Here is a 13,199-nt window from a genome sequence, read left to right as displayed (position 1 = left end):
TTAAAAAGAAGGTTGCAATGGCACAGTTAAAGTAAGAAGCAGTTTATTTTTGGTCAGTAGTAACTGAATTCTTGACCTAACCAGCTTATACGAAAGGTAAAGGTCTGTGAAGGTGTTTAAGGAAATAATAACTATAGGTGGTAGCCGCCCCAGAACACGTCTTCGATGGACAGCACAGGAAAAAGTCTAGAAATGTAACAGACCGCTCCAGCTCTCAGTGGCATGTCAGGCTCTCCAAGCGGCGACAGGAGGCGGTGGGCTCAGAGATACCTGTACACGCGGGGTTATCCACTTCCTACCAAGCGTGCTCAGCCCGAAACAGACGAGCACACGCACGTGTGCACCTGTACACACATACAGAAAAATGCCAAGCCTTAAAGATTTCACAAGGACTTGTCGGGCAGTGAATAAAATGCACATCTTAGTTCTTGTGCTTTTGTATGTAATCTTCAGTTGACTATTTTTAACTCATGAGAAAAAAATCTAAGCTAATTTCTACTCATTTCTTTAGGTCTTGGACTACACATGGCATCACCCAGAAAGGTTTCCCTGATCACTGCTCCCCACCTCTGACTAGATTGGGCTTAGGTGCGTCTCTGGGAGGTTCCCCAGCACCTAGAGCAGCAGCAGGTCCCATGAAGCAGTTGCCTCTTCCCTGTCTGTCCCTCCTGCTGGACTCTACGTGTTCCGATGGTGTAGCTCTGTATTAACACACATTAGGTGATCAGCAGAGGAGAGCCTGCCGACGAATGAGCATGCAAGACACACACAGTGTAGCGCTGACTGGGAGAACCAGTCCTCTCATGACACACCCTAGAGAACTGAAAACAGGTATCCCAACAAGAACGTGCAGATGAATACTCACAGCAGCACTGTTCATAGTAACCAAAAAGTAGAAACAACCTAAATGTCCATCAATTTATGAATGGATAAACAGAATGTGTTCTACCCATACAATAGAATGCTTGTTGGCAATAAAAAGGAATGAAGTATGGCTATGTGCATAGAAGAACCTTGAAAGTATTATGCAAAGTAAAGGAGCCAACCAAAAGGAGGCCACATATTGTATGAGTCCACTTATATAAAATGTCCGGAATGAACAAATCCGCAGAGACAGAAAGGAGACTAATGGTCGCTGTGGGCTGTGGCAATGGAGTGGGGAGGTTCGGGAGGAACTGTTGATGGGCTTAGGCTTTCAGGTGTGCGGTGGAAAGTTCTGGAGCTAAGTAATGGCGACGACTGCACAACACTGTACTTAATGCCACTGAACTGTACTCTGTAACATGGTAAGTTCTATGTTTTATATAGTTTATGATAAACAGATAAATAGATAAATAAACTGGTCATACAACCAAAACAAACCCCAAGATTTTTCCATTATTAATGAAAGATTTCAACCCATAGAACCAAAAATTTAAGTGAGCCCTTTGCAGAACATATATAAAGAAAAATGCACATAGGCATCTCATAGTCAAACTTCTGAAAAAAGGGGAAATCTTGAAAGAAGCCAAAATATTAATATATGAAGAAAAACAGAATTAAAAAGAGGAACAGAGAAATCCAAAATTAGTTGAAGTTTTTAATACTTCTTTTTCAAGAATCAGTAGAATAACTGAACATAAAATCAGAAGGGGTATGGAAGACTTGAAGAGCATCAAGCAAAATGACCTGATGTTTACAGAACACGATACCAAAGAACAGTTCTTTTCAAGTACACATAAACACTCACCAAGACAGATTCAAATGCTGAGGCATAAAACAGTCTCAACATAGTTAAAAGGACTGAAATCATATAAAATATGTTCTCTAACCACAACAGATGTAAATTAGAAATCAATAATAAAAAAAAAGGTATCTGGAAAACATCTAGGTACTTGGAAATTAAATCATCTGAATTTCTATGAGGCAAAGAAGAAATCACCAGGGAATTCAGAAAATACTTTGAACTGAATGGTAATGAACAACATTCACTGGTTTTTGACTCCATGTCAAAATTTGCAGGTTGCAGCTAAAGCAGAGCTTAGAGGGCAACTTATGGCTTTCAGTGTTTTTAACAGAAAAGAATACTTTTAAATCAATTACCTATGATTCCATCCTTAAAAAGCTAAAAAAAGAGGAGCAAATTAAATCAAAATAAGGAGGAGAAAGGAAATAATAAAACTAAGAGCAGAAATTAATGAAACAGTAAAAAAGCAAAAAAAAAAAAAAAAAAAGAGGGCTTCCCTGGTGGCGCAGTGGTTGAGAGTCCGCCTGCCGATGCAGGGGACACGGGTGGTTCATGCCCCGGTCCGGGAAGAGCCCACATGCCGCAGAGCGGCTGGGCCCGTGAGCCATGGCCGCTGAGCCTGCGCGTCCGGAGCCTGTGCTCCGCAACGGGAGAGGCCACAACAGTGAGAGGCCCGCATACCGCAAAAAAAAAAAAAAAAAAAAGAAATGAAAGCTGGTTCTTGGAAAAGATTAATAGACTTGATAAACCTCTACACAAATTAATAATATCAGAAAAGAAAAAGGGGGCATCACTACAGGTTCTACAGATATTAGAAGGATAATAAGGGAATATTATGAACAACCTAGTGCTAGTAAATTTGACCAATTTAGATGAAATGAACAAAGTCCTTGAAAAGACACAAAATAACCAAAACTGACATAAGAAACAAAAAAAATTTATAGCTGTAAATATAATTTACAGCATTTATAGCATTCACTACCCACCTAAACCTATTTTTTTAATGAAGTTGTAATTTTAAAATTTTCCCGCAAAGAAAACATCAAGCCCTGATGGTTCACTGGTGAATTCCATCAAACATTTAAGGAAGAAACAATGCCAATCTTAGACAAAGTCCTTCAGAAAACAGAAGAGGAAAGAACATTTTGCAACTCAACATGTAAGGTCAGTATTACTCTGATTCTGAAACCAGACAAAAAAATTAGAAGAAAAATATCTCCCATACAAATGGCTGCAAATACCCTTGAGAAAATATTAACAAATGAAATCCACCAATATATAAAAGAGATAATACATCATGACCAAATGAATTTAACTCCAGGAATTCAAGATGTAATATATATATATAATATATATATTATGTGAGAATCAATATAATGTGATTATATTGATAATCACAATATACTGTGATTATATATTGATAATCACAATATATTGTGATAATATGTGAGAATCAATCAATGTAATTCACATGTTAACAGAATAAATGAGGAAGCCATATGATCATATCAACAGAGGCAAAAAAAGCATTTGACAAAATACAGCACCTATTCATGATTTAAAACACACACATACACAGAATTCTTAGCAAGCCAGGAATAGAAGAGAACCTCCTAAACTTGATAAAGAACATCCTACAGATATTCAAAATTCCTACAGATAACATCATGCTTAACAATGAGAACCAAATACGCTCTCCTTAAGACCAAGAATAAGGCAAGGATGTCTGGTCTCACCACTTTTATTTAATATTGTCTGGAAATCTCAGGCAGTTCAATGAGAGAAGGAAAAAGAAGGCAAACATACTGGAAAGGAAGAAGTAAATCTGTTTATTCATGAACAACAGGATCGTGCATGTAGGGAATTCTGACTACTCCACAAAAAGCCTACCAGGAACAAATGCAAGGTTGCAACATACAAAAATCAATGTTCAAAATTCAACTGTATGCCTCCGTATTAGCAATGAACAATTGGAAATTAATTTTTTAAAATTCCATTTATAATCAAAATAAAAAATATGAAATAAAGTAAAATTTCACAAAATATGTGTAGAACTCATACACTAAAAACTACAAACACTGCTGAAATAAATTAAAGAAGACCTAAGTAAATTGGGAAAAGATAGCATGTTCACACAGGAGGAGTCAATAGTGCTAAAATATCAATTCTTCCTAAAATGATGTATAGATTCAACACAATTCCAATCGATATCTAAGCTAAATCTAAGCTTTTTTGTAGAAATTGACAAGTGACTCTAAAATGTATGTGGAAATACAAAGAACCTAGGATAACTAAAACAATTTTGACAAAGAACGACAAAGTTCAATGACTGACACTACCAGATTTAAGACTTATTGTAAAACTACTGTGATCAAGACTGAGTGGTGCTGGCCTAACAGACACATGTGTCAAAGTCAGTCAGTGGGGAAAGGACGGTCTTCAACAAATGGTTATGGAACAACTAAATATTCTGGTTAAATAAATAAATAAACCGTGACGCTTCCTTCCCATTATACAAAATAATAACACTCCAAAATGAGTCACAGAACTAAACGTAAAAGCTAAAACTATAAAATTCTCGAAGAAAAAACTCTTTTACAACCATGACATAGGCAAAGACTTCTTAGGACATAAAAGCACTAACCATAAAAGAGAAAAATTATAAATCGGTCTTCATTAAAATTTCTGCAAAGACATTATTGAGAAAATGAAAAGGTAAACCACAGACTAGAAGAAAATATTTGTAATACATATAATGGACAAAGGACTTGTAGTCAGAATATAAAAGAATTCTTAGAGTAAGAAAATAAAAAGCCCAATAAGAAAATGAGAAAAAGATTTAACACACAAAAGACAATGTATGAATGACCAATAAGCATATAAAAAACACTAAACTACATTAGTCATCAAGAAAACGGAAATTAAAACCATACGGAGATACTGATTCACACTAGAATGGCTAAAATTAAAAAAACAACACCAAAAGTGTTGACAAGGATGTGGAGCAACTGGAATCCTCATACACTGCTGGTGGCAAAATTAAAAATACAGCCACTTGGGCTTCCCTGGTGGCGCAGCGGTTGAGAGTCCGCCTGCCGATGCAGGGGACACAGGTTCGTGCCCCGGTCTGGGAAGATTCCACATGCCGCGGAGTGGCTGGACCCGTGAGCCATGGCCGCTGAGCCTGCGCGTCCGGAGCCTGTGCTCCGCAGCGGGAGAGGCCACAGCAGTGAGAGGCCCGCGTACCGCAAAAAAAAAAAAAAAAATACAGCCACTTTGGGAAACTGCTGGACAGCTACTTAAAAGTTAAACACGTGCTTACATATGGCCCACCAATTCAACTCCTAGGTATTTACCCAAGGGAAATGAAAATATATGTCCTCACAAAAATGGACACAAATGTTCACAGCCACTTTATCTGTAATAGGTCAAACCCTGTAAGCATCAATGTACACCAACAGGTGAATGAATACTGTGGTTTTCATCAAATGGAATGATACTAGGCAACAAAAAGGAACGGACGACACATAACAACGTGACTGAATCAACAAAGTATGAGCGAAAGCATCCAATTTCAGAAGTTCGTTTTTCCCTGCAGCGGTACGTGCTGGGAGGTGGCGGCACTGACTCCTGGGAGCCGGGCACAGGGACAGCCGTCACACTCGGACCTCCTCCGGGGACCCCTTCTGGGTGCGCCGAACCATGGATGGTGTGGGGCTGACCCTGATGCTAGGAGCTTCGGCCTCTGGGGTGTCTCTGGGCATCTCCGAGCTCAACGTGAAGACCCTGGTGAAAACTTGAGAGTGGACCACGTTACAGATTGAAAAAGGAGCCTCAAAGGAGTCAGTTCTTAAAAACTCAGCTTCCAGAGATGAGTCACCCGTGGAAAATGGGCTGTCCGGTCTGCGAGGAAGGGACCTGGAGCTGTCTGACGTGTTTTATTTCTCCAGGAAGGTATTGGAGGCCACTATGGAAGATGAAGTGACCCAGCGGTTCTCCTCAGAGGAGCTAGTGTCATGGAATCTCCTCACAAGGACCAACGTAAATTTCCAGACATCCGTCCGTGGCTCACCATGGTGTGGCGCTGGCCGTCACAGTGCGCTACTGCCTCTGAGAATTACCTTGGCTTTCACTAGGATCAGTTTGTTGGTTTACAGCAAGTACCCTGGTTGGACAGCTGTCAGGAAGCAGCCTCAAAAACCGGCTGAGTGAACTGGTCCACTGCCGGATCTATGTTCATGCCCTCCCTGTACTACTCGCTATCATAACACGCAGTACAGACCCCAGAAGGGAGGCATTTGTGTTGCAACCATACCTCCCCGTAGATGTTTTATCTTGACAATGGATGGATGCTATGCTACGGTTGGCCAGGTGCATGCATGGTGGATGGGAATTATTCAGAGCTATGGTCAAGGCCTGTCCACATGTCTGGTCCGAACGCTCAGAAATGAAGGCCTGACACCTGGTTACCAACAGACTAAAAGAACATATTGCTGATAAGAAAAAATTACCCATACTCATCTTTCCTGAAGGAACTTGCATCAACAATACTTCAGTCATGATATTTAAAAAGGGAAGCTTTAAAACTGGAGGAACCATACATCCAGTTGCAATTAAGTATGATCCTTAGTTTGGTGATGCATTTTGGAACAGCAGTAAATACAACACGGTGAGCTACCTGCTTTGAGTGATGACTAGCTGGGCCATTGTCTGTGCTGTGCGGTACGCGCCCCCCATGACCAGAGAGAAAGGAGAAGATGCAGCCCAGTTTGCTAATAGGGTTAAGTCTGCTATTGCTGTACAAGGAGGGCTGACTGAGCTTCCTTGGGTTGGAGGGCTGAAGAGAGCCTAGGTGAAGGACGTCTCTAAGGAAGAGCCACAGAAGAAGCACAGCAAGATGACTGTGGGCAACGGGTATCTCAACACGGAAGCAGACGGAACGCCACCCAGGCTTTCCAGAACTAGCCCTCGGAAATGGAATGTGGTGGAGCTTTTTTTTTGGGGGGGGGGTGCACTGTTTTGTTTTACCGTTTTTTTTATTGTTAATCTTTTCTACTGGATGACTGTCTCTACCTCTTTATGCCAGAGGCAGAATCCACGGTGCCCTTTTTGGCTTTTGTTGTTGTTACAGCATTAGCCTCATGAGCTGTTAAGTAGTTTACTGAGTTTCAACATGTTCTGCCTTTTGTAAAACGACTGTGTCACTGTGAATTGAATGAAATATTTGCACCGGAAAAAGTACTTCTAAAACATCTGTGGAACTCAGTTGTGTTTGGAACTCGTTGATACAGTAATTCTCAAGAAAATACCCCGAGCTGTGTTCGTGATTAGCTTTCTCACGCCCCCTCCTCCCATTTCCTTCTATCACTTAAACATGGATTTCGCATCACTCGAGTTACTGTTATGGTTTTGTTCTACTACCAGGTTGAAAAGAAAAATGGAGGACAGTATTTAGGAGAAAGGACAGATTTGTGGCCACTTGATCTGAAAGGTGAAAGGAAATTAAATATTTTTTACTAGCGTGCTAGACGAGACCTTCTATTTGGTGAGTTTACCAAAGAAAACGAGTCCACGTTGCTGTGTGCGCACGTCTGTATGTAGGCAACTGGCGAATAAGCTAGCCAGCAATAGGTGATAATGTTTTTAGTCTTCCTTGTTTGTACGCTAAAGATCTATACTTAAGGCCTCTCCCGTCTACTGATTTGTCTGATCTTGTAACCAAACACATTTCAAATAGGAGCCTTTGACAACTGCGAATCCCACTGAGTGTCTTCAGCGGGGGCAGGAGTGAAGGAAGCACTGTTCCTCCCCTTCCACCCCTTCGTCCTTTATTGCAGAATTTTCCCAGTTTCTTGAACAGGAAAATAAGTGGTAAAACTACCTTTTGGAAACTGAGCTTTAAATTTCTTTAAAGGGGAAAGTAAGTGTTTCCCGACTCTGCAGCATAAGCAATGTTGATAGCAATATAGTATCATCCAAGTGTTATTTCTCTTCCGGTAACCATGTAGAAAATGTGACACCGTTTTACGGTGAATATAAGTAAATTATACATTTCTAAAAAAAAATAAATTAAAAAAATAAAAGTTCATACATTATGCTTTCATCTATATGAAATTCTAGAACAGGCAAAACTCACCTACAGGGACAGGAAGGAGACTGATGGAGATCTAGCATGGGATGCAGATAGGGATCTGACAGCAGAGAGGCACGAAGGGATTTTGGGAGCCAATAAAAACATTTTATATTTTAACTGGAGTAGTATTTACATGAGTGTATACATTTGTCAAAACTCAAACTATTTACTTTAAATAGGTACACTTTATTTAAATGATGCCTCAACAAAGCTGATTTTTAAAAAGAAAGCTCTGACCTGAAAGTCACTCAGACTTCATTGAGATTCCTCTTCTTCATCTGTTAAATGTGGATAATACATAATTTCTCACCCCACAAGGCATCAAATGAGACCAAAGTACATCAAAGTACTCTAGAGGTTGTTCTGTGACACAATGATTTGTAGTGTTTTATTACTTCAGGTATTAGTCAGTGTATGACTATGGGATTAGCCTGCAGAACAATTTATTACCTGAAGATAATCTTCAAACTTCATAATCATTTATTTTTTTTTATTATTATTATTTTTTGTGGTACGAAGGCCTCTCACTGTTGTGGCCTCTCCCATTGCGGAGCACAGGCTCTGGACGCGCAGGCTCAGCGGCCATGGCTCACAGGCCCAGCCGCTCCGCGGCATTTGGGATCCTCCCGGACCGGGGCACGAACCCGTGTCCCCTGCATCGGCAGGCGGATTCTCAACCACTGCGCCACCAGGGAAGGCCCCGTAATCATTTATTTTTATGTTCCCCCACACAAATGCTACATGGATCGATACTTTAAGGAATGAAATTAGGAGTGTGCCTGGCCCACTAAGAGTGGGGCTGCAATGAGCCACCAGACAGTGGAAGCAGGAAAAGACAGCCACCATGGGGACAGCAGAGCGTGCGCTGCTTTACGGAAAACCCACGAGAGTAGATGATTATATCCAACACATCGCGATTTAAGTACAGAACGTCTGTGTTTTTCAAACGTCCTAACCATAGTGACCTGGGCAAGTTTTATTTTTATGACCGTTTATATATGGCAGCTCAGGCTCGTCCACCACCACTCAACATAACTGCTGCCACCTCATGCCAACAACGTAGAATGACAGCTATGTTCTTTCATTTGCTAACCAATGTGACATTCCTAGTAGAGCTGAACCAGCCACATATGGTGTACTTCAAAGTATGTTTGTGTTTTATAGCTTTCCAGATTTGAAAGTTTTCCAGGCATATGGATATGCCAAGCCAAAAACTGCCTCAAATCTCAAAATCGAAAACATGTTGCATAAAATACACCGAAATATGCTTCGTCATATAAAAATAACCATCAGTAAAAGCTCCAGTTAACACTCAAAAAATTACCCGAAAGGAAGTTGGTCAGCAGATTTCTTTCAGCTGGGTACGTATGAAGACTGCACCTGACAGTACTAGCTTTACCAGAGAAAAAAAGACAGTGAACCACACGAGGTTCCGACACAATCATAGCTGTTCCCTGACGCCCGCCATGCAGTCAGGACTCACCTGCCAAGCACTGTCTACGGGGAAGAGAACAAGGAAGGTCATGATGTCTCTCCCTGGCGACGTGGAAGGTTACCGCCCAGGTTTTTAGAAACTACAAAGACAAGTTAAAGTTGAATAACAGTGGGCAAAATGTCACAAGATTTGGACACAGTTATGGCAGAAACTCGAACAGCAAAGGAAGAAGTAGGAACACCTTTCCTCCAAGCCACCAAGTAGAGGTCACCATTTCCTTCCAGATGAAGGCCTGTTGGCAAGCAGTGCCGAGACACACATGCCACAGCGGCGGAACTAAGACACCTAACTTCACCGAGGCCGGCATCACGGCCTCTACACATAGATACTGGCCAGAGGTAAAGAGCTGTAGATCTGGGAGGTACCTCACTAGGTAACTGGCAGGAAAACGAGTGCTTACATGAAAGGAGTTTAAATATGTATAGGAGCCAGTGCACTTAGAACAGATGCTGTCAGCACGAGACCCCCAAGCTAATCTGGTGGCGTAACTCTCAAGAAATGCTCCTACCTACGATAAAACTGTCAAATCTCCCCTATGTTCATTCTAAGGTGAAGAAATGTGTAAAGAGATCAAAAGACTATCAAGTTTTTTTGTTAACCCTCTGAGCTGGTAATACAATACCTTACTGTCCACATAAAATGACACGACTATAATTTTGGTAGACCATAACAAACATAACTCCTTTAAAACATTAATTTTTAATGACCCATTAAGTACTGACATTATTCAAATCTAAATTCTAGTTTAGATCACTAAAAAATTCAAGAAATAATGCTATTATTTATCAATAACAATGCTGTCTAACAAAAGAAAGATAGAAAAAAATCAGTTTTCCTTGTATTTTCAGGCTTTCTTCAGTAACGTTCTTATAGCTATATGGAAACTAGCGGTGTGGCATCAATTCTGCCAAAGATGGGAAGGAAAAGCTGAATATAAACAAGTGGTACCAGTGCACCATACTGCAATTAATAAAATGTCAAAATACCCAAAGCATTTCTGAACCTATATGCCTCATCTTTTTTTTTTTAAAGGAAACTTGTAAGGTTTTTTTTCAAAACTACTTTAGAAAAATCTATGAGATCACTCTTAATATATCATGATGTTCTACATATTGAACAGACAGGTTAAAATATTTTCCCAGTCTGGGATATAAGACGAAAAGAATAATTACCGAGCAAAATGAGGATAAAAATCATTAAGAAAAATAGATGCCATCAGAACAAGAAGACTCCTGATACTATCCAGAAATGTTCAATTCTTCATCCCACACCTTTGTCTGTTCTCCACAGTGTCTTCTGTGCATTACTTAAATATTGGTTGCTTCTAACAATTCCATCCCTAACCTTCTCTCTTTCCTCTAAAACATGCCCTCCCCGGTCACCTCAATCCCGTGGCTTCAGCTCTCCAGGACTACCCAGGTGATTCCCAAATCTCTATTTTCAGCACACACCTCAACAGGCATCTCTTCACTGTAGCGTGGCCATTCCCCGCACTGCAATTCCTCCTCTCCCCGTTTCCCTGCCTCAGGAAAGGTCACTACGATATGCACTCAGCCTGCTCAGTCTTAGTGACACAGTCTCTTATTTCTATGTTTTAAACATGGAACTCTGATCACGTCACCGTTATACTTACAAACCTTTCAGTGCGGGGAGGTTCTAAACATCCATCAAGGAACTGGGCAAATAAATTATGGTCTTTGGGCTTCCCTGGTGGCGCCGTGGTTGAGAATCTGCCTGCTGATGCGGGGGACACGGGTTCGAGCCCTGGTCTGGGAGGATCCCACATGCCGCGGAGTGACTGGGCCCGTGAGCCACAGCTACTGAGCCTGCGCGTCCGGAGCCTGTGCTCCGCAACAAGAGAGGCCACGACAGTGAGAGGCCCGCGCACCGCGATGAAGAGTGGCCCCCGCTCGCCGCAGCTGGAGAAAGCCCGTGCACAGAGACGAGGACCCAACACAGCCATAAATAAATAAATAAAATTTTAAAAAAATAAAAAAAATAAATTATGGTCTTTTCACACCACAGAGTATTGTACAGTCTTGAAAAATGATGGCATGGGTGTATATTCATCAATATGGAAAGATGGTTATGACCCTTTCCAGGCGCTCTCCCTTGCCCCTAACTCCACCGTCTGCCATGCCTTCCCAGCCCTAACTCTCCCTCCTCAGGACTCTCTGCTTAGTTTCTCCATCTGCTAACAAGCAAATTCCTTCCACGGTTTGTTCAGATTTCTGAAGCAGAGACTCTCATTGGCTTCGTTTATCACCTTGGGCTAAGCAACTAGGCAGAAGCTAGGGGTCAACGACTCCTTGGATTTAATCTGCTCTTACCAAAAACTGGCTCTGGCCAAATGCAAGAAAACTCTGAAGTTACTTTATAATTAAACTATTTCTAGAGAAATACCACGTAACTCTATAATGAAAGAATCTGAGCAACAACCTAAAATCTGCTGTAACTGGATTTAGTTTCTAAACTATATCCTTGGTATTAATAGACCTAATTATATCTCAGGCATACTTCACTTCATGAAAACAAACTGGTAAAAATGCATTAATTAATTCTGTGTTATAAACAGAATTAATTAATGTGAATTTTTTTTTAAATTTCAGCTTTACTGACATAAAATTGTTAAGACATTTAAAATGTACATCCTGGTGATTTGATATATGAATATGAATTGTGAAGTTGTTTTGTTTTGTTTTGTTTTTTTACATCTTTATTGCAGTATAATTGCTTTACAATGGTGTGTTAGTTTCTGCTTTATAACAAAGTGAATCAGTTATACATATACCTATGTTCCCATATCTCTTCCCTCTTGCGTCTCCCTCCCTCCCACCCCTCCCTATCCCACCGCCCCAGGCGGTCTGAATTGTGAAGTTTTAAACGGCACAGCTGGATACAGAAAGCAGAGGTGGAGAGGGAAGTCAACACATGCTCACCAGCTGATTATCTGAAAGCAGACAGGCGCTTACTATATTAAAATGGTAAAGTAGAAAGCCAACAATCTCATCACTTAATTAGATTCTCAGGGCCTCCCTCCCCCAGAAGACCTCATGTGGAAGCTCAGTAAACATGCGGGTCGTGTCATGAATAATCAGAGCTCACGCTTTTCAAATCTGTAGGCAAACAAAAACAAAAACCACATCTCTACCACTCTCGGTTGTAATTCTGAATGACTTCTCTTTCAAAATAGATTTAATTCTTAATTTAAATATTCACTAACATCTCTTCTTCCTTCACTGAGGCAGCATCTTCTCTGGGCCAGGAGCTGGGAACACAACATGATCGACACAGCCCTGATTTTGTGGAGCTGATTCGGCACAAAAAGCGCACTCCCTGTCGGCTGGATGGAGAACTGCGAAGTAGTAAACGATTTTTCCCCATTTAGAACTTTATCTGAGGAATTTCATTTTGGCTCCAGCATACAAAAATAAGCTGAACTCTGTGATTCACTCTTTCTAAAAAAACGACTTCTTATAGAGTTAAAAAAAAAAAGAAAGAAAGAAAAAGAAAAAAGCTTTAGCAGATAAAGCTGTTTGTCGTGTGTAGGATCAGTACTATCTCTCCATCCTCATCTCCCAAACAGAAACCCAAAAGGCTTCAGAGTAGGGATAAAACGGAACCTACTGCAATCCAGCAATATAAACATGTATGCTGTACACCTAAAACTAATACAACGTTCTATGTCAATTGTATCTCAATTAAAAAAAACACTGTAAGAAAGAAATGGAGATAAATACAATATTCTATTTCCTTCCAGATTATTATCCAAGATTTTCCACCATTGCTTTTCCAATTAGTTTTAAGTGTTTTTCTGAAGTAGCTTTATCATCCAGACAAACAAC

At 40.6% G+C, this 13,199-nt stretch overlaps 1 protein-coding gene and 1 pseudogene across 1 annotated transcript in view; one reads left to right on the top strand and one right to left on the bottom strand.

Moving 5' to 3' along the window:
• CAMSAP2 (calmodulin regulated spectrin associated protein family member 2) overlaps positions 1-13,199 on the bottom strand; it is a 97,832-nt gene that overhangs the window by 52,018 nt on the left and 32,615 nt on the right. The gene's annotated exons all lie outside the window — the stretch shown is intronic.
• LOC132415722 (glycerol-3-phosphate acyltransferase 3 pseudogene) lies at positions 5,268-7,685 on the top strand (annotated as a pseudogene).

Source organism: Delphinus delphis, chromosome 1 (assembly GCF_949987515.2).
Source record: "Delphinus delphis chromosome 1, mDelDel1.2, whole genome shotgun sequence".
NCBI lineage: Eukaryota > Metazoa > Chordata > Mammalia > Artiodactyla > Delphinidae > Delphinus > Delphinus delphis.
The sequence above is the reverse complement of the archived record's forward strand: the minus strand, read 5'-3'. Positions and strand labels throughout refer to the sequence as shown.